Source organism: Schistocerca gregaria, chromosome 10, assembly GCF_023897955.1.
Source record: "Schistocerca gregaria isolate iqSchGreg1 chromosome 10, iqSchGreg1.2, whole genome shotgun sequence".
Classification (NCBI taxonomy): Eukaryota; Metazoa; Arthropoda; class Insecta; order Orthoptera; family Acrididae; genus Schistocerca; species Schistocerca gregaria.
The window spans coordinates 1,891,064-1,913,778 of NC_064929.1; positions in this window are offsets into that span (position 1 = coordinate 1,891,064).

Here is a 22,715-nt window from a genome sequence, read left to right on the forward strand (position 1 = left end):
ATATGTGCATCGGAAACTCCTGCTGGTCTTCCAGTGAACGATCAAAGCGTAGACTGTTTGAGACATTACTCCCATGGAGGAAAGTGCGGATGGTGACTGTTGTATTCAATCCCGATGCAATTTCTGTGTTTCATCAACACTCTGATAGTCAACAGATTACAGAATGCCACCGCATGAGCATCGGAAACTACTACAGGTATTCCAGGGAACGATCAATGCGAAGACTGTTTGAGACATTACTCCCGTGGAGGAAAGTGCGCATGGTGACTGTTGTATTCAATCCCGAAGCATTTCCTGTGTTTCATCAACACTCTGATAATCCACAGATTACATAATGCCACCAGTTGTGCATCGGAAACCACTACTGGTCCTCCAGGGAACGATCAAACCGTAGACTGTTTGAGACATTACTCCCATGGAGGAAAGTGCGGATTGTGACTGTTGTATTCAATTCCGATGCAATTTCGGTGTTTCATCAACACTCTGATAGTCCACAGATTACAGAATGCCACCAGTTGTGTCTCGGAAACCACTACTGGTATTCCAGGGAACAATCAAAGCGTAGAGTCTTTGAGACATTACTCCCATGGAGGAAAGTGCGGATGGTGACTTGTATTCAATCCCGATGCAATTTCTGTGTTTCATCAACACTCTGATAGTCCACAGATTACAGAATGCCACCAGATGTGCATCGGAATGTACTACTGGTCTTCCTGGGAACGATCAAAGCGTAGACTCTTTGAGACATTACTCCCGTGGAGGAAAGTGCGAATGGTGACTGTTGTATTCAATCCCGATGCAATTTCTGTGTTTTATCAACACTCTGATAGTCCACAGATTACAGAATGCCACCAGATGTGCATCGGAATGTACTACTGGTCTTCCTGGGAACGATCAAAGCGTAGACTCTTTGAGACATTACTCCCGTGGAGGAAAGTGCGAATGGTGACTGTTGTATTCAATCCCGATGCAATTTCTGTGTTTCATCAACACTCTGATAGCCCACAGATTACAGAATGCCACCAGATGTGCATCTGAAACTGCTACTGGTCTTCCATGGAACGATCAAAGCGTAGACCGTTAGAGACATTACTCCCATGGAGGAAAGTGCGCATAGTGCCTGTTGTATTCAATCCCGATGCAATTTCTGATTTTCAACAACACTCTGATAGTCCACAGATTAAAGATTGCCTCCAGATGTGCAACGGAAACTACTACTGGTCTTCCTTGGAACGATCAAAGCGTAGACTGTTTCAGACGTTACTCCCATGGAGGAGAGTACGGATGGTGACTGTTGTATTCAATCCCGATTCAATTTCTGTGTTTCATCAACACTCTGATAGTCCACAGATTACAGATTGAATCCAGATCTGCATCGGAAACTACTACTGGTCTTCTGGGAACGATCAAAGCGTAGACTGTTTGAGACATTACTCCCGTGGATGAAAGTGCTCATGGTGACTGTTATATTAATCCCGATGTAATTTCTGATTTTCATCAACACTGTGATAGTCCGCAGATTACAGAATGCAACCACATGTGCATCGGAAACTACTACTGGTCTTATAGGGAACGATCAAATCGTAGACTGTTTCAGACATTACTTACATCGAGGTAAGTGCGTATGGTGATTGTTGTATTCAATCCTGATGAAATTTCTGTGTTTCATCAACACTCTGATAGTCCGCAGATTACAGAATGCCACCGGATGTGCGTCGGAAACTATTAATGGTCTTCCAGGGAACGATCAAAGCGTAGACTGTTCGAGACATACCTCACATGGAGGAAAGTGCGCATGGTGACTGTTGTATTCAATCCCCATTCAATTTCTGTGTTTCATCAACACTCTGATAGTCCACAGATTACAGAATGCCTCGAGATGTGCATCGGAAACTACTACTGGTCTTCCAGGGAACGGTCAAACCGTAGACTGTTTGACACATTACTCCCATGGAGAAAAGTGCGGATGATGACTGTTGTATTCAATCCCGATGCAAATTCTGTGTTTCATCAACACTCTGATAGTCCACAGATTACAGATTGCCACCATATGTGCATCGGAAACTCCTGCTGGTCTTCCAGTGAACGATCAAAGCGTAGACTGTTTGAGACATTACTCCCATGGAGGAAAGTGCGGATGGTGACTGTTGTATTCAATCCCGATGCAATTTCTGTGTTTCATCAACACTCTGATAGTCAACAGATTACAGAATGCCACCGCATGAGCATCGGAAACTACTACAGGTATTCCAGGGAACGATCATTGCGAAGACTGTTTGAGACATTACTCCCGTGGAGGAAAGTGCGCATGGTGACTGTTGTATTCAATCCCGAAGCATTTCCTGTGTTTCATCAACACTCTGATAATCCACAGATTACATAATGCCACCAGTTGTGCATCGGAAACCACTACTGGTCCTCCAGGGAACGATCAAACCGTAGACTGTTTGAGACATTACTCCCATGGAGGAAAGTGCGGATGGTGACTGTTGTATTCAATTCCGATGCAATTTCTGTGTTTCATCAACACTCTGATAGTCCACAAATTACAGAATGCCACAAGATGTACTTCGGGAGGTACTACTGGTCTTCCAGGGAACGATCAAAGCCTAGACTGTTTGAGACATTACTCCCGTGGAGAAAAGTGTGCATGATGACTGTTGTATTCAATCCCGATGCAATTTCTGTGTTTTATCAACACTCTGATAGTCCACAGATTACAGAATGCCACCAGATGTGCATCGGAATGTACTACTGGTCTTCCTGGGAACGATCAAAGCGTAGACTCTTTGAGACATTACTCCCGTGGAGGAAAGTGCGAATGGTGACTGTTGTATTCAATCCCGATGCAATTTCTGTGTTTCATCAACACTCTGATAGCCCACAGATTACAGAATGCCACCAGATGTGCATCTGAAACTGCTACTGGTCTTCCATGGAACGATCAAAGCGTAGACCGTTAGAGACATTACTCCCATGGAGGAAAGTGCGCATAGTGCCTGTTGTATTCAATCCCGATGCAATTTCTGATTTTCAACAACACTCTGATAGTCCACAGATTAAAGATTGCCTCCAGATGTGCATCGGAAACTACTACTGGTCTTCCTTGGAACGATCAAAGCGTAGACTGTTTCAGACGTTACTCCCATGGAGGAAAGTACGGATGGTGACTGTTGTATTCAATCCCGATTCAATTTCTGTGTTTCATCAACACTCTGATAGTCCACAGATTACAGATTGAATCCAGATCTGCATCGGAAACTACTACTGGTCTTCTGGGAACGATCAAAGCGTAGACTGTTTGAGACATTACTCCCGTGGATGAAAGTGCTCATGGTGACTGTTATATTAATCCCGATGCAATTTCTGATTTTCATCAACACTGTGATAGTCCGCAGATTACAGAATGCAACCACATGTGCATCGGAAACTACTACTGGTCTTATAGGGAACGATCAAATCGTAGACTGTTTCAGACATTACTTACATCGAGGTAAGTGCGTATGGTGATTGTTGTATTCAATCCTGATGAAATTTCTGTGTTTCATCAACACTCTGATAGTCCGCAGATTACAGAATGCCACCGGATGTGCGTCGGAAACTATTAATGGTCTTCCAAGGAACGATCAAAGCGTAGACTGTTCGAGACATACCTCACATGGAGGAAAGTGCGCATGGTGACTGTTGTATTCAATCCCCATTCAATTTCTGTGTTTCATCAACACTCTGATAGTCCACAGATTACAGATTGAATACAGATCTGCATCGGAAACTACTACTGGTCATCCTGGGAACGATCAAAGCGTAGACTGTTTGAGACATTACTCCCGTGGAGTGAAGTGCGCATGGTGACTGTTGTATTCAACCTGATGCAATATCTATGTTTCATCAACACTCTGATAGTCCACAGATTACAGAATGCCTCCAATTGTGCATCGGAAACTACTACTGGTCTTCCAGTGAACGATCAAAGCGTAAACTGTTTGAGACATTACTCCCATGGAGGGAAGTCAGCATGGTGACTGTTGTATTCAATCCCGATGCAATTTCTGTGTTTCATCAACACTCTGATAGTCCACAGATTACAGTATGCCACCAGATGTGCATCAGAAACTACTACTGGACTTCCATGGAACGATCAAATCGTAGACTGTTTGAGACTTTACTATCGTTTAGGAAAGTGCGGATGGTGCCTGTTGTATTCAATCCCGATGCAATTTCTTTGTTTCATCTACACGCTGATATTGTTCAGATTACAGAATGCCACCAGATGTGCTTTGGAAACTACTACTGGTCTTCCAGGGAACGATCGAAGCAAAGAATGTTTGAGACATTACTCCCGTGGAGGAAAGTGCGCATGGTGACTGTTGTATTCAATCCCGATGCAATATCTGTGTTTCATCAACACTCTGATAGTCCACAGATTACAGAGTGCCACCAGATGTGCATCGGAAACTACTACTGGTCTTCCAGGGAACAATCAAAGCGTAGACTGTTTGAGACATTACTCCCGTGGAGGACAGTGCGCATGGTGACTGTTGTATTCAATCCCGATGCAATTTCTGTGTTTCATCAACACTCTGATAGTCCACAGATTAAAGAATGACACCAGACGTGCATCTGAAACTACTACTGGTCTTCCATGGAACGATCAAAGCGTAGACCGTTGGAGACATTACTCCCATGGAGGAAAGTGCGCATGGTGACTGTTGTATTCAATCCAGATGCAATTTCTGATATTCATCTACACTCTGATAGTCCACAGATTACAGAATGCCTCCAGATGTGCATCGGAAACTACTACTGGTCTTCTTTGGAACGATCAAAGCGTAGACTGTTTCAGACATTACACCCATGGAGGAAAGTGCTAATGGTATCTGTTGTATACACTCCCGATGCAATTTCTGCGTTTCATCAACATTTCTATGGTCCACAGATTACAGAATGCCTCCAATTGTGCATCGGAAACCACTACTGGTCTTCCAGGGAACGATCAAAGCGTAGACTGTTTCAGACATTACACCCATGGAGGAAAGTGCGCATGGTGACTGTTGTATTCAATCCCGATGCAATTTCTGATTTTCATCAACACTCTGATAGTCCACAGATTACAGAATGGCTCCAGATTCACATCGGAAACTACTACTGGTCTTCCAGGGAACGATCAAAGCGTAGACTGTTCCAGACATTACTTCCATCGAGGTAAGTGCGGAAGGTGATTGTTGTATTCAATCCTGATGAAATTTCTGTGTTTCATCAACACTCTGATAGTCCGCAGATTACAGAATGCCACCGGATGTGCATCGGAAACTACTACTGGTCTTCCAGGGAACGATCAAAGCGTAGACTGTTCGAGACATACCTCACATGGAGGAAAGTGCGCATGGTGACTGTTGTATTCAATCCTGATGCAATTTCAGTGTTTCATCAACACTCTGATAGTCCACAGATTACAGAATGCCTCCAGATGTCCATCGGAAACTACTACTGATCTACCAGGGAATGATCGAAACGTAGACTGTTTGACACATTACTCCCATGGAAGAAAGTGCGCATGGTGACTGTTGTATTCAATCCCGATGATATATCTGTGTTTCATCAACACTCAGATAGTCCACAGGTTACAGAATGCCTCCAGATGTGCATCAGAAACTACTACTGGTCTTCCAGGGAACGATCAAAGCGTAGACTGTTTGAGACATTACTCCCATGGATGAAAGTGCGCATGGTGACTGTTGTATTCAATCCCGATGCTATCTCTGAGTTTCATCAACACTGTGACAGACCACAGATTACAGAATGCCACCAGATGTGCATCGGAAACTACTACTGGTATTCCAGGGAACGATCAAAGCGAAGAATGTTTGAGACATTACTCACGTGGAGGAAAGTGCGGATGGTGATTGTTGTATTCAATCCCGATGAAATTTCTGTGTTTCATCAACACTCTGATAGTCTGGAGATTACAGAATGCCACCGGATGTGCATCGGAAACTACTACTGGTCTTCCAGATAACGATCAAAGCGTAGACTGTTCGAGACATACCTCACATGGAGGAAAGTGCGCATGGTGACTGTTGTATTGAATCCTGATGCAATTTATGTGTTTCATTAACACTTTGATAGTCCACAGATTACAGAATGCCTCCAGATGTCCATCGGAAACTACTACTGATCTACCAAGGAATGATCAAAACGTAGACTGTTTGACACATTACTCCCATGGAGGAAAGTGCGCGTGGTGACTGTTGTATTCAATCCCGATGCAATTCCAGTGTTTCATCAACACTCTGATAGTCCACAGATTACAGAATGCCACCAGATGTGCATCAGAAACTACTACTGGTCTTCCAGGGAACGATCAAAGCTTAGACTGTTTGAGTCATTACTACCGTGGAGGATAGTGCGCATGGTGAATGTTGTATTCATTCCCGATGCAGTTTCTGTGTTTCATCAACACTCTGATACTCCACAGATTACAGAATGCCTGGAGATGTGCATCGGAACCTACCACTGGTCTTCCTGGGAACGTCCAAGCCTAGACTGTTAGAGACATTACTCCCATGGAGGAAAGTGCGCATGGTGACTGTTGTATTCAATCCCGATGCTAATTCTGTGTTTCGTCAACACTCTGATAGTCCACAGATTACAGAATGCCACGAGATGAGCATCAGAAACTACTACTGGTGTTCCAGGAAACGATCAAAGCGTAGACTGTTTCAGACATTACTCCCATGGAGGAAGGTGCGGATGGTGACTGTTGTATTCAATCCCGATGCAATTTCTGTGTTTCATCTACACCCTGATAATCCACAGATTACAGAATGCCTGCAGATGTGCATCGGAAACTACTACTGGTCTTCCAGGGAACGATCAATCCGTAAACTCTTGGAGACATTACCCCCATGGAGGAAGGTGCGCATGGTGACTGTTGTATTCAATCCCGATGCAGTTTCTGTGCTTCATCAACACTCTGATACTCCACAGATTACAGAATGCCTCCAGATGTGCATCGGAACCTACTACTGGTCTTCCTGGGAACGTCCAAGCGTAGACTGTTAGAGACATTACTCCCATGGAGGAAAGTGCGCATGGTGACTGTTGTATTCAATCCCGATGCAATTTCTGTGTTTCATCAACACTCTGATAGACCACAGATTAGAGAATGCCACCAGATGTGCATCGGAAACTAGTACTGGTCTTCTAGGGAACGATCAAAGCGTGGACTGTTTCAGACATTACCGCCATGGAGGAAAGTGCGGCTGGTGACTGTTGTATTCAATCCCGAAGCAAGTTCTGTGTTTCATCAACACTCTGATAGTCCACAGATTATAGAATGCCACCGGATGTGCATCGGAAACTACTACTGGTCTTCCGGGGAACGATCAAATCGTAGACTCTTCGAGATATACCTCCCGTGGAGGAAAGTGCGCATGGTGACTGTGGTATTCAATCCCGATGCAATTTCTGTGTTTCATCAACACTATGATAGTCCACAGATTACAGAATGCCTCCAGATGTGCATCGGAAACTACTACTGGTCTTCCAGGGAACGATCAAAGCGTAGACTGTTTTTTTTTTTTTTTTTTTTGAGAGATAACTACCATGGATAAAAGTGCGCATGGTGACTGTTGTACTCAATCCCGATGCAATTTCTGTGTTTCATCAACACCCTGATAATCCACAAATTACAGAATGCCTGCAGATGTACATCGGAAACTACTACTGGTCTTCCAGGGAACGATCAAAGCGTAGACTGTCTGATACATTACTCCCATGGAGGAAAGTGCGGATGGTGACATGTATTCAATCCCGATGATATTTCTGTGTTTCTTCAACACTATGATAGTCCACAAATTACAGAATGCCACCAGATGTACATCGGGAACTACTACTGGTCTTCCAGGGAACGATCAAAGCCTAGACTGTTTGAGACATTACCCCCATGGAGGAAAGTGTGCATGGAGACTGTTGTATTCAATCACGATGCAATTTCTGTGTTTCATCAACACTCTGATAGTCCACAGATTACAGATTGTCTCCAGATGTGCATCGGAAACTACTACTGGTCTTCCAGGGAACGATCAAATCGTAGACTGTTTTAGACATTACTCCCTTGGAGGAAAATGACTGTTGTATTCAATCCCGAAGCTATTTCAGTCTTTCATCAACACTCTGATAGTCCACAGATTACAGAATACCACCAGATGTGCATCGGAAACTAATACTGGTATTCCAGGGAACGATCAAAGCGTAGACTGTTTGAGACATTACTCCCATGGAGGAAAGTGGGGATGGTGACTGTTGTATTCTATCCCGATGCAATTTCTGTGTTTCATCAACACTCTGATAGTCCACAGATTACAGAATGCCACCGCATGTGCATCGGAAACTACTACTGGTCTTCCAGGGACGATCAAAGCGTAGACTGTTTCAGACGTTACTCCCATGGAGAAAAGTGCGCATGGTGACTGTTGAATTCATTCCCGATGCTATCTCTGTATTTCATCAACACTCTGACAGACCACAGATTACAGAATGCCACCAGATGTGCATCGGAAACTACTACTGGTATTCCTGGGAACGATCAAAGCGAAGACTCTTTGAGACATTACTCCCGTGGAGGAAAGTGCGCATGGTGACAGTTGTATTCAATCCCGATGCATTTCCTGTGTTTCATCAACACTCTGATAATCCACAGATTACAGAATTCCACCAGTTGTGCATCGGAAACCACTACTGGTCTTCCAGGGAACGATCAAAGCGTAGACTGTTTGAGACATTACTCCCATGGAGGAAAGTGCAGATGGTGACTGTTGTATTCAATCCCGATGCAATTTCTGTGTTTCATCAACACTCTGATAGTCCACAAATTACAGAATGCCACCAGATGTACATCGGGAACTACTACTGGTCTTCCAGTTAACGATCAAAACCTAGACTGTTTGTGACATTACTTCCGTTGAGGAAAGTGGGCATGGTGGCTGTTGTATTCAATCCCGATGCAATTTTTGTGTTTCATCAACATCTGATAGACCACAGAATAGAGAATGCCACCAGATGTGCATCGGAAACTAGTACTGGTCTTCTAGGGAACGATCAAAACGTGGACTGTTTCAGACATTACCGCCATGGAGGAAAGTGAGGATGGTGACTGTTGTATTTAATTCCGATGAAATTTCTGTGTTTCATCAACACTCTGATAGTCCACAGATTACAAAATGCCTCCTGATGTGCATCGGAAACTACTACTGGTCTTCCAGGGAACGATCAAAGCGTAGACTGTTTCAGACATTACTCCCATGGAGGAAGGTGTGGATGGTGACTGTTCTATTCAATCCCGATGCAATTTCTGTGTTTCATTAACACCCTGATAATCCACAGATTACAGAATGCCTGCAGATGTGCATCGGAAACTACTACTGGTCTTCCAGGGAACGATCAAACCGTAAACTCTTTGAGACATTACTCCTATGGAGGAAGGTGCGCATGGTGACTGTTGTATTCAATCCCGATGCAGTTTCTGTGCTTCATCAACACTCTGTAACTCCGCAGATTACAGAATGCCTCCAGATGTGCATCGGAACCTACTACTGGTCTTCCTGGGAACGTCCAAGCTTAGACTGTTAGAGACATTACTCCCATGGAGGAAAGTGCGCATGGTGACTGTTGTATTCAATCGCGATGCAATTTCTGTGTTTCATCAACACTCTGATAGACCACAGAATAGAGAATGCCACCAGATGTGCATCGGAAACTAGTACTGGTCTTCTAGGGAACGATCAAAGCGTGGACTGTTTCAGACATTACCGCCATGGAGGGAAGTGCTGATGGTGACTGTTGTATTCAATCCCGATGCAATTTCTGTGTTTCATCAACACTCTGATAGCCCACAGATTACAGAATGCCACCAGATGTGCATCGGAAAGTACTACTTGTCTTCCAGGGAACGATAAAAACGTAGACTGTTTGAGACATTACTCCCACGGAGGAAAGTGCGCATGGTGACTGTTGTATGCAATCCCGATACTATTTCTGTGTTTCATCAACACTCTGATAGTCCACAGATTACAGAATGCCACCGCATGTGCATCGGAAACTACTACTGGTCTTCCAGGGACGATCAAAGCGTGGACTGTTTCAGACGTTACTCCCATGGAGGAAAGTGCGGATGGTGGCTGTTGTATTCAATCAAGATGCAATTTCTGTGTTTCATCAACACTCTGATAGTCCACAGATTACACAATGAAACCAGATGTGCATCGGAAACTACTACTGGTCTTCCAGGGAACGATAAAAGCGTAGACTGTTTGAGACATTACTCCAATGGATGAAAGTGCGCATGGTGACTTTTGTATTCAATCCCGATGCTATCTCTGTGTTTCATCAACACTCTGACAGACCAGAGATTACAGAATGCCACCAGATTCTATCGGAAACTACTACTGGTATTCCAGGGCGCGATCAAAGCGAAGACTGTTTGAGACATTACTCCCGTGGAGGAAAGTGCGCATGGTGACTGTTTATTCAATCCCGATGCATTTTCTGTGTTTCATCAACACTCTGATAGTCCACAGATTACACAATGCCACCAGTTGTGCATCGGAAACCACTACTGGTCTTCCAGGGAACGATCAAAGCGTAGACTGTTTGAGACATTACTCCCTTGGAGGAAAGTGTGGATGGTGACTGTTGTATTCTATCCCGATGCAATTTCTGTGTTTCATCAACACTCTGATAGTCCACAAATTACAGATTGCCACCAGATGTACATGGGGAACTACTACTGGTCTTCCAGTTAACGATCAAAACCTAGACTGTTTGTGACATTACTTCCGTTGAGGAAAGTGGGCATGGTGACTGTTGTAATCAATCCCGATGCAATTTCTGTGTTTCATCAACACTCTGATAGACCACAGATTAGAGAATGCCACCAGATATGCATCGGAAACTAGTACAGGTCTTCTAGGGAACGATCAAAGCGTGGACTGTTCCAGACATTACCGCTATGGAGGAAAGTGCGGATGGTGACTGTTGAATTCAATCCCGATGCAATTTCTGTGTTTCATCAACACTCTGAAAGTCCACAGATAACAGAATGCCACCGGATGTGCATCGGAAACTACTACTGGTCTTCCCGAGAACGATCAAAGCGTAGACTCTTTGACATATACCTCCCGTGGAGGAAAGTGCGCATGGTGACTGTTGTATTCAATCCCGATGCAATTTCTGTGTTTCATCAACACTATGATAGTCCACAGATTACAGAATGCCTCCAGATGTGCATCGGAAACTACTACTGGTCTTCCAGGGAACGATCAGAGCGTAGACTGTTTGAGACATTACTCCCATGGAGGAATGTGCGAATGGTGACTGTTGTATTCAATCCCGATGCAATTTCTGTGTTTCATCAACACTCTGATAGTCCACATATTACAGAATGCCACCAGATGTACATCGGGAACTACAACTGGTCTTCCAGTTAACGATCAAAACCTAGACTGTTTGTGACATTACTTCCGTTGAGGAAAGTGGGCATGGTGTCTGTTGTATTCAATCCCGATGCAATTTCTGTGTTTCATCAACACTCTGATAGCCCACAGATTACAGAATGCCACCAGATGTGCATCGGAAACTACTACTTGTCTTCCAGGGAACGATAAAAACGTAGACTGTTTGAGACATTACTCCCATGGAGGTAAGTGTGCATAGTAACTGTTGTATTCAATCCCGATACTATATCTGTGTTTCATCAACACTCTGATAGTCCACAGATTACAGAATGCCACCAGATGTGCATTGGAAACTAGTACAGGTCTTGTAGGGAACGATCAAAGCGTGGACTGTTTCAGACTTTACCGCCATGGAGGAAAGGGCTGATGGTGACTGTTGTATTCAATCCCGATACAATTTCTGTGTTTCATCAACACTCTGATAGTCCACGGATTACAGAATGCCTCCAGATGTGCATCGGAAACTACTACTTGTCTTCCAGGGAACGATCAAAGCGTAGACTGTCTGATACATTACTCCCATGGAGGAAAGTGCAGATGGTGACTCGTATTGAATTCCGATGCAATTTCTGTGTTTCATCAACACTCTGATAGTCCACAAATTACAGAATGCTACCAGATGTACATCGGGAACTACTACTGGTCTTCCAGGGAACGATCAAAGCCTAGACTGTTTGAGACATTACTCCCATGGAGGAAAGTGTGCATGGTGACTGTTGTATTCAATCCCGATGCAATATCTGTGTTTCATCAACACTCTGATAGTCCACAGATTACAGAATGCCACCAGATGTGCATCGGAAACTACTATTGGTCTTCGAGGGAACGATCAAAGTGAAGACTGTTTCAGACTTTACACCCATGGAGGAAAGTGCGGATGGAGACTGTTGTATTCAATCACGATGCAATTGATGTGTTTCATCAACACTCTGATAGTCCACAGATTACAGATTGTCTCCAGATGTGCATCGGAATCTACTACTGGTCTTCCAGGGAACGATCAAATCGTAGACTGTTTTAGACATTACTCCCATGGAGGAAAATGACTGTTGTATTCAATCCCGATGCTATTTCAGTCTTTCATCAACACTCTGATAGTCCACAGATTACAGAATACCACCAGATGTGCATCAGAAACTACTACTGGTATTCCAGGGAACGATCAAACGTTGTCTGTTTGAGTTAGACATTACTCCCATGGAGGAAAGTGCGGATGGTGACTGTTGTATTCAATCCCGATGCAATTTCTGTGTTTCATCAACACTCTGTTAGTCCACAGATTGCAGAATGCCACCAGATGTGCATCGGAAACTACTACTGATCTTCCAGGGAACGATCAAAACGTAGACTGTTTGAGACATTACTCACACGGAGGAATGTGCGCAGGGTGACTGTTGTATTCAATCGCGATGCTATTTCTGTGTTTCATCAACACTCTGAGAGTCCACAGATTACAGAATGCCTCCAGATGTGCATCGGAAAATACTACTGGTATTCCAAGGAACGATCAAAGCGTAGACTGTTTGAGAAATTACTCCCGTGGAGAAAAGTGCGCATGGTGACTGTTGTATTCAATCCCGATGCAATTTCTGTGTTTCATCAACACTCTGATAGTCCACAGATTACAGAATGCCACCAGATGTGCATCGGAAAGTACTACTGGTCTTCCTGGGAACGATCAAAGCGTAGACTGTTTGAGACATTACTCCCGTGAAGGAAAGTGCGCATGGTGACTGTTGTATTCAATCCCGATGCAATTTCTGTGTTTCATCAACACTCTGATAGCCCACAGATTACAGAATGCCACCAGATGTGCATCTGAAACTAGTACTGGTCTTCCATGGAACGATCAAAGCGTAGACCGTTAGAGACATTACTCCCATGGAGGAAAGTGCGCATGGTGCCTGTTGTATTCAATCCCGATGCAATTTCTGATTTTCAACAACACTCTGATAGTCCACTGATTAAAGATTGCCTCCAGATGTGCATCGGAATCTACTACAGGTCTTCCTTGGAACGATCAAAGCGTAGACTGTTTCAGACGTTACTCCCATGGAGGAAAGTACGGATGGTGACTGTTGTATTCAATCCCGATTCAATTTCTGTGTTTCATCAACACTCTGATAGTCCACAGATTACAGATTGAATCCAGATCTGCATCGGAAACTACTACTGGTCTTCCTGGGAAGGATCAAAGCGTAGACTCTTTGAGACATTACTCCCGTGGATGAAAGTGCTCATGGTGACTGTTGTATTAATCCCGATGCAATTTCTGATTTTCATCAACACTCTGATAGTCCACAGATTACAGAATGCAACCACATGTGCATCGGAAACTACTACTGGTCTTATAGGGAACGATCAAATCGTAGACTGTTTCAGACAATACTTACATCGACGTAAGTGCTTATGGTGATTGTTGTATTCAATCCTGATGAAATTTCTGTGTTTCATCAACACTCTGATAGTCCGCAGATTACAGAATGCCACCGGATGTGCATCGGAAACTACTACTGGTCTTCCAGGAACGATCAAATCGTAGACTGTTCGAGACATACCTCACATGGAGGAAAGTGCGCATGGTGACTGTTGTATTCAATCCTGATGCAATTTCTGTGTTTCATCAACACTCTGATAGTCCACAGATTAGAGAATGCCTCCAGATGTCCATCGGAAACTACTACTGATCTACCAGGGAATGATCAAAACGTAGTCTGTTTGACACATTACTCACATGGAGGAAAGTGCGCATGGTGACTGTTGTATTCAATCCCGATGATATTTCTGTGTTTCATCAACACTCTGATAGTCCACAGTTTACAGAATGCCTCCAGATGTGCATCGGAAACTACTACTGGTCTTCCAGGGAACGATCAAAGCGTAGACTGTTTGAGACATTACTCCCATGGATGAAAGTGCGCATGGTGACTGTTGTATTCAATCCCGATGCTATCTCTGTGTTTCATCAAAACTCTGACAGACCACAGTTTAAAGAATGCCACCAGATGTGCATCGGAAACTACTACTTGTATTCCAGGGAACGATCAAAGCGAAGACTGTTTGAGACATTACTCCCGTGGAGGAAAGTGCGGATGGTGATTGTTGTATTCAATCCCGATGAAATTTCTGTGTTTCATCAACACTCTGATAGTCCGCAGATTACAGAATGCCACCGGATGTGCATCGGAAACTACTACTGGTCTTCCAGGGAACGATCAAAGCCTAGACTGTTTGAGACATACCTCACATGGAGGAAAGAGCGCATGGTGACTGTTGTATTCAATCCTGATGCAATTTCTGTGTTTCATTAAGACTCTGATAGTCCACAGATTACAGAATGCCTCCAGATGTCCATCGAAAACTAGTACTGATCTACCAGGGAATGATCAAAACGTAGACTGTTTTACATATTACTCCCATGGAGGAAAGTGCGCATGGTGAGTGTTGTATTCAATCCCGATGCTATTTCAGTGTTTCATCAACACTCTGATAGTCCACAGATTACAGAATGCCTCCAGATGTGCATCGGAAAATACTACTGGTCTTCCAGGGAACGATCAAATCGTAGACTGTTTGAGATATTACTATCGTTTAGGAAAGTGCGCATGGTGACTGTTGTATTCAATCCCGATGCAATTTCTTTGTTTCTTCTACACGCTGATATTGTTCAGATTACAGAATGCCACCAGATGTGCTTCGGAAACTACTACTGGTCTTCCAGGGAACGATCGAAGCGTAGACTGTTTGAGACATTACTCCCATGGAGGAAAGTGCGCGTGGTGACGGTTGTATTCAATCCCGATGCAATTTCTGTGTTTCATCAACACTCTGATAGTCCACAGATTACAGAATGCCACCGGATGTGCATCGGAAACTACTACTGGTCTTCCAGGGAACGATCAAAGCGTAGACTGTTTGAGTCATTACTACCATGGAGGATAGTGCGCATGGTGACTGTTGTATTCAATCCCGATTCAATTTCTGTGTTTCATCAACACTCTGATAGTTCACAGATTACAGAATGCCACCAGACGTGCATCTGAAACTACTACTGGTCTTCCATGGAACGATCAAAGCGTAGACCGTTAGAGACATTACTCCCATTTAGGAAAGTGCGCATGGTGACTGTTGTACTCAATCCCGATGCAATTTCTGTATTTCATCAACACTCTGATAGTCCACAGATTACAGATTGAATCCAGATCTGCATCGGAAACTACTACTGGTCTTCCTGGGAACGATCAAATCGTAGACTGTTTGAGACATTATTCCCGTGGAGGGAAGTGCGCATGGTGACTGTTGTATTCAACCTGATGCAATATCTATGTTTCATCAACACTCTGATAGTCCACAGATTACAGAATGCCTCCAATTGTGCATCGGAAACTACTACTGGTCTTCCAGGGAAGGATCAAATCGTAGACTGTTTCAGACATTACTCCCGTCGAGGAAAGTGCGCATGGTGATTGTTGTATTCAATCTCGATGAAATATCTGTGTTTCATCAACACTCTGATAGTCCACAGATTACAGAATGCCACCGCATGTGCATCGGAAACTACTACTGGTCTTCCAGGGAAAGATCAAAGCGTAGACTTTTCGAGACATACCTGCAATGCAGGAAAGTGCGCATGGTGGATGTTGTATTCAATCCCGATGCAATTTCTGTGTTTCATCAACACTCTGATAGCCCACAGATTACAGAATGCCACCAGATGTGCATCGGTAACTACTACTTGTCTTCCAGGGAACGATAAAAACGTAGACTGTTTGAGACATTACTCCCATGGAGGTAAGTGTGCATAGTAACTGTTGTATTCAATCCCGATACTATATCTGTGTTTCATCAACACTCTGATAGTCCACAGATTACAGAATGCCACCAGATGTGCATTGGAAACTAGTACAGGTCTTCTAGGGAGCGATCAAAGCGTGGACTGTTTCAGACTTTACCGCCATGGAGGAAAGGGCGGATGGTGACTGTTGTATTCAATCCCGATACAATTTCTGTGTTTCATCAACACTCTGATAGTCCACGGATTACAGAATGCCTCCAGATGTGCATCGGAAACTACTACTTGTCTTCCAGGGAACGATCAAAGCGTAGACTGTCTGATACATTACTCCCATGGAGGAAAGTGCAGATGGTGACTCGTATTGAATTCCGATGCAATTTCTGTGTTTCATCAACACTCTGATAGTCCACAAATTACAGAATGCTACCAGATGTGCATCGGAAACTACTACTGATCTTCCAGGGAACGATCAAAACGTAGACTGTTTGAGACATTACTCACACGGAGGAATGTGCGCAGGGTGACTGTTGTATTCAATCGCGATGCTATTTCTGTGTTTCATCAACACTCTGAGAGTCCACAGATTACAGAATGCCTCCAGATGTGCATCGGAAAATACTACTGGTATTCCAAGGAACGATCAAAGCGTAGACTGTTTGAGAAATTACTCCCGTGGAGAAAAGTGCGCATGGTGACTGTTGTATTCAATCCCGATGCAATTTCTGTGTTTCATCAACACTCTGATAGTCCACAGATTACAGAATGCCACCAGTTGTGTCTCGGAAACCACTACTGGTATTCCAGGGAACAATCAAAGCGTAGACTGTTTGAGACATTACTCAAATGGAGGAAAGTGCGGATGGTGACTTGTATTCAATCCCGATGCAATTTCTGTGTTTCATCAACACTCTGATAGTCCACAAATTACAGAATGCCACCAGATGTACTTCGGGAGCTACTACTGGTCTTCCAGGGAACGATCAAAGCCTAGACTGTTTGAGACATTACTCCCGTGGAGAAAAGTGTGCATGATGACTGTTGTATTCAATCCCGATGCAATTTCTGTGTTTCATCAACACTCTGATAGTCCACAGATTACAGAATGCCACCAGATGTGCATCGGAAAGTACTACTGGTCTTCCTGGGAACGATCAAAGCGTAGACTGTTTGAGACATTACTCCCGTGAAGGAAAGTGCGCATGGTGACTGGTGTATTCAATCCCGATGCAATTTCTGTGTTTCATCAACACTCTGATAGCCCACAGATTACAGAATGCCACCAGATGTGCATCTGAAACTAGTACTGGTCTTCCATGGAACGATCAAAGCGTAGACCGTTAGAGACATTACTCCCATGGAGGAAAGTGCGCATGGTGCCTGTTGTATTCAATCCCGATGCAATTTCTGATTTTCAACAACACTCTGATAGTCCACTGATTAAAGATTGCCTCCAGATGTGCATCGGAAACTACTACAGGTCTTCCTTGGAACGATCAAAGCGTAGACTGTTTCAGACGTTACTCCCATGGAGGAAAGTACGGATGGTGACTGTTGTATTCAATCCCGATTCAATTTCTGTGTTTCATCAACACTCTGATAGTCCACAGATTACAGATTGAATCCAGATCTGCATCAAAAACTACTACTGGTCTTCCTGGGAAGGATCAAAGCGTAGACTGTTTGAGACATTACTCCCGTGGATGAAAGTGCTCATGGTGACTGTTGTATTAATCCCGATGCAATTTCTGATTTTCATCAACACTCTGATAGTCCACAGATTACAGAATGCAACCACATGTGCATCGGAAACTACTACTGGTCTTATAGGGAACGATCAAATCGTAGACTGTTTCAGACAATACTTACATCGACGTAAGTGCTTATGGTGATTGTTGTATTCAATCCTGATGAAATTTCTGTGTTTCATCAACACTCTGATAGTCCGCAGATTACAGAATGCCACCGGATGTGCATCGGAAACTACTACTGGTCTTCCAGGAACGATCAAATCGTAGACTGTTCGAGACATACCTCACATGGAGGAAAGTGCGCATGGTGACTGTTGTATTCAATCCTGATGCAATTTCTGTGTTTCATCAACACTCTGATAGTCCACAGATTAGAGAATGCCTCCAGATGTCCATCGGAAACTACTACTGATCTACCAGGGAATGATCAAAACGTAGTCTGTTTGACACATTACTCACATGGAGGAAAGTGCGCATGGTGACTGTTGTATTCAATCCCGATGATATTTCTGTGTTTCATCAACACTCTGATAGTCCACAGTTTACAGAATGCCTCCAGATGTGCATCGGAAACTACTACTGGTCTTCCAGGGAACGATCAAAGCGTAGACTGTTTGAGACATTACTCCCATGGATGAAAGTGCGCATGGTGACTGTTGTATTCAATCCCGATGCTATCTCTGTGTTTCATCAAAACTCTGACAGACCACAGTTTACAGAATGCCACCAGATGTGCATCGGAAACTACTACTTGTATTCCAGGGAACGATCAAAGCGAAGACTGTTTGAGACATTACTCCCGTGGAGGAAAGTGCGGATGGTGATTGTTGTATTCAATCCCGATGAAATTTCTGTGTTTCATCAACACTCTGATAGTCCGCAGATTACAGAATGCCACCGGATGTGCATCGGAAACTACTACTGGTCTTCCAGGGAACGATCAAAGCCTAGACTGTTTGAGACATACCTCACATGGAGGAAAGAGCGCATGGTGACTGTTGTATTCAATCCTGATGCAATTTCTGTGTTTCATTAAGACTCTGATAGTCCACAGATTACAGAATGCCTCCAGATGTCCATCGAAAACTACTACTGATCTACCAGGGAATGATCAAAAACGTAGACTGTTTTACATATTACTCCCATGGAGGAAAGTGCGCATGGTGAGTGTTGTATTCAATCCCGATGCTATTTCTGTGTTTCATCAACACTCTGATAGTCCACAGATTACAGAATGCCTCCAGATGTGCATCGGAAAATACTACTGGTCTTCCAGGGAACGATCAAATCGTAGACTGTTTGAGATATTACTATCGTTTAGGAAAGTGCGCATGGTGACTGTTGTATTCAATCCCGATGCAATTTCTTTGTTTCTTCTACACGCTGATATTGTTTAGATTACAGAATGCCACCAGATGTGCTTCGGAAACTACTACTGGTCTTCCAGGGAACGATCGAAGCGTAGACTGTTTGAGACATTACTCCCATGGAGGAAAGTGCGCGTGGTGACGGTTGTATTCAATCCCGATGCAATTTCTGTGTTTCATCAACACTCTGATAGTCCACAGATTACAGAATGCCACCGGATGTGCATCGGAAACTACTACTGGTCTTCCAGGGAACGTTCAAAGCGTAGACTGTTTGAGTCATTACTACCGTGGAGGATAGTGCGCATGGTGACTGTTGTATTCAATCCCGATTCAATTTCTGTGTTTCATCAACACTCTGATAGTTCACAGATTACAGAATGCCTCCAGATGTCCATCGGAAACTACTACTGATCTACCAGGGAATGATCAAAACGTAGTCTGTTTGACACATTACTCACATGGAGGAAAGTGCGCATGGTGACTGTTGTATTCAATCCCGATGATATTTCTGTGTTTCATCAACACTCTGATAGTCCACAGTTTACAGAATGCCTCCAGATGTGCATCGGAAACTACTACTGGTCTTCCAGGGAACGATCAAAGCGTAGACTGTTTGAGACATTACTCCCATGGATGAAAGTGCGCATGGTGACTGTTGTATTCAATCCCGATGCTATCTCTGTGTTTCATCAAAACTCTGACAGACCACAGTTTACAGAATGCCACCAGATGTGCATCGGAAACTACTACTTGTATTCCAGGGAACGATCAAAGCGAAGACTGTTTGAGACATTACTCCCGTGGAGGAAAGTGCGGATGGTGATTGTTGTATTCAATCCCGATGAAATTTCTGTGTTTCATCAACACTCTGATAGTCCGCAGATTACAGAATGCCACCGGATGTGCATCGGAAACTACTACTGGTCTTCCAGGGAACGATCAAAGCCTAGACTGTTTGAGACATACCTCACATGGAGGAAAGAGCGCATGGTGACTGTTGTATTCAATCCTGATGCAATTTCTGTGTTTCATTAAGACTCTGATAGTCCACAGATTACAGAATGCCTCCAGATGTCCATCGAAAACTACTACTGATCTACCAGGGAATGATCAAAACGTAGACTGTTTTACATATTACTCCCATGGAGGAAAGTGCGCATGGTGAGTGTTGTATTCAATCCCGATGCTATTTCTGTGTTTCATCAACACTCTGATAGTCCACAGATTACAGAATGCCTCCAGATGTGCATCGGAAAATACTACTGGTCTTCCAGGGAACGATCAAATCGTAGACTGTTTGAGATATTACTATCGTTTAGGAAAGTGCGCATGGTGACTGTTGTATTCAATCCCGATGCAATTTCTTTGTTTCTTCTACACGCTGATATTGTTCAGATTACAGAATGCCACCAGATGTGCTTCGGAAACTAATACTGGTCTTCCAGGGAACGATCGAAGCGTAGACTGTTTGAGACATTACTCCCATGGAGGAAAGTGCGCGTGGTGACGGTTGTATTCAATCCCGATGCAATTTCTGTGTTTCATCAACACTCTGATAGTCCACAGATTACAGAATGCCACCGGATGTGCATCGGAAACTACTACTGGTCTTCCAGGGAACGATCAAATCGTAGACTGTTTGAGTCATTACTACCGTGGAGGATAGTGCGCATGGTGACTGTTGTATTCAATCCCGATTCAATTTCTGTGTTTCATCAACACTCTGATAGTTCACAGATTACAGAATGCCACCAGACGTGCATCTGAAACTACTACTGGTCTTCCATGGAACGATCAAAGCGTAGACCGTTAGAGACATTACTCCCATTTAGGAAAGTGCGCATGGTGACTGTTGTACTCAATCCCGATGCAATTTCTGTATTTCATCAACACTCTGATAGTCCACAGATTACAGATTGAATCCAGATCTGCATCGGAAACTACTACTGGTCTTCCTGGGAACGATCAAATCGTAGACTGTTTGAGACATTATTCCCGTGGAGGGAAGTGCGCATGGTGACTGTTGTATTCAACCTGATGCAATATCTATGTTTCATCAACACTCTGATAGTCCACAGATTACAGAATGCCTCCAATTGTGCATCGGAAACTACTACTGGTCTTCCAGGGAAGGATCAAATCGTAGACTGTTTCAGACATTACTCCCGTCGAGGAAAGTGCGCATGGTGATTGTTGTATTCAATCTCGATGAAATATCTGTGTTTCATCAACACTCTGATAGTCCACAGATTACAGAATGCCACCGCATGTGCATCGGAAACTACTACTGGTCTTCCAGGGAAAGATCAAAGCGTAGACTTTTCGAGACATACCTGCAATGCAGGAAAGTGCGCATGGTGGATGTTGAATTCAATCCCAATGCAATTTCTGTGTTTCATCAACACTCTGTTAGTCCTCAGATTACAGAATGCCTCGAGATGTGCATCGGAAACTACTACTGGTCTTCCAGGGAACGATCAAACCGTAGACTGTTTGACACATTACTCCCATGGAGAAAAGTGCGGATGATGACTGTTGTATTCAATCCCGATGCAAATTCTGTGTTTCATCAACACTCTGATAGTCCACAGATTACAGATTGCCACCATATGTGCATCGGAAACTCCTGCTGGTCTTCCAGTGAACGATCAAAGCGTAGACTGTTTGAGACATTACTCCCATGGAGGAAAGTGCGGATGGTGACTGTTGTATTCAATCCCGATGCAATTTCTGTGTTTCATCAACACTCTGATAGTCAACAGATTACAGAATGCCACCGCATGTGCATCGGAAACTACTACTGGTATTCCAGGGAACGATCAAAGCGAAGACTGTTTGAGACATTACTCCCGTGGAGGAAAGTGCGCATGGTGACTGTTGTATTCAATCCCGAAGCATTTCCTGTGTTTCATCAACACTCTGATAATCCACAGATTACAGAATGCCACCAGTTGTGCATCGGAAACCACTACTGGTCTTCCAGGGAACGATCAAAGCGTAGACTGTTTGAGACATTACTCCCATGGAGGAAAGTGCGGATTGTGACTGTTGTATTCAATTCCGATGCAATTTCGGTGTTTCATCAACACTCTGATAGTCCACAGATTACAGAATGCCACCAGTTGTGTCTCGGAAACCACTACTGGTATTCCAGGGAACAATCAAAGCGTAGACTGTTTGAGACATTACTCCCATGGATGAAAGTGCGGATGGTGACTTGTATTCAATCCCGATGCAATTTCTGTGTTTCATCAACACACTGATAGTCCACAGTCTACAGAATGCCTCC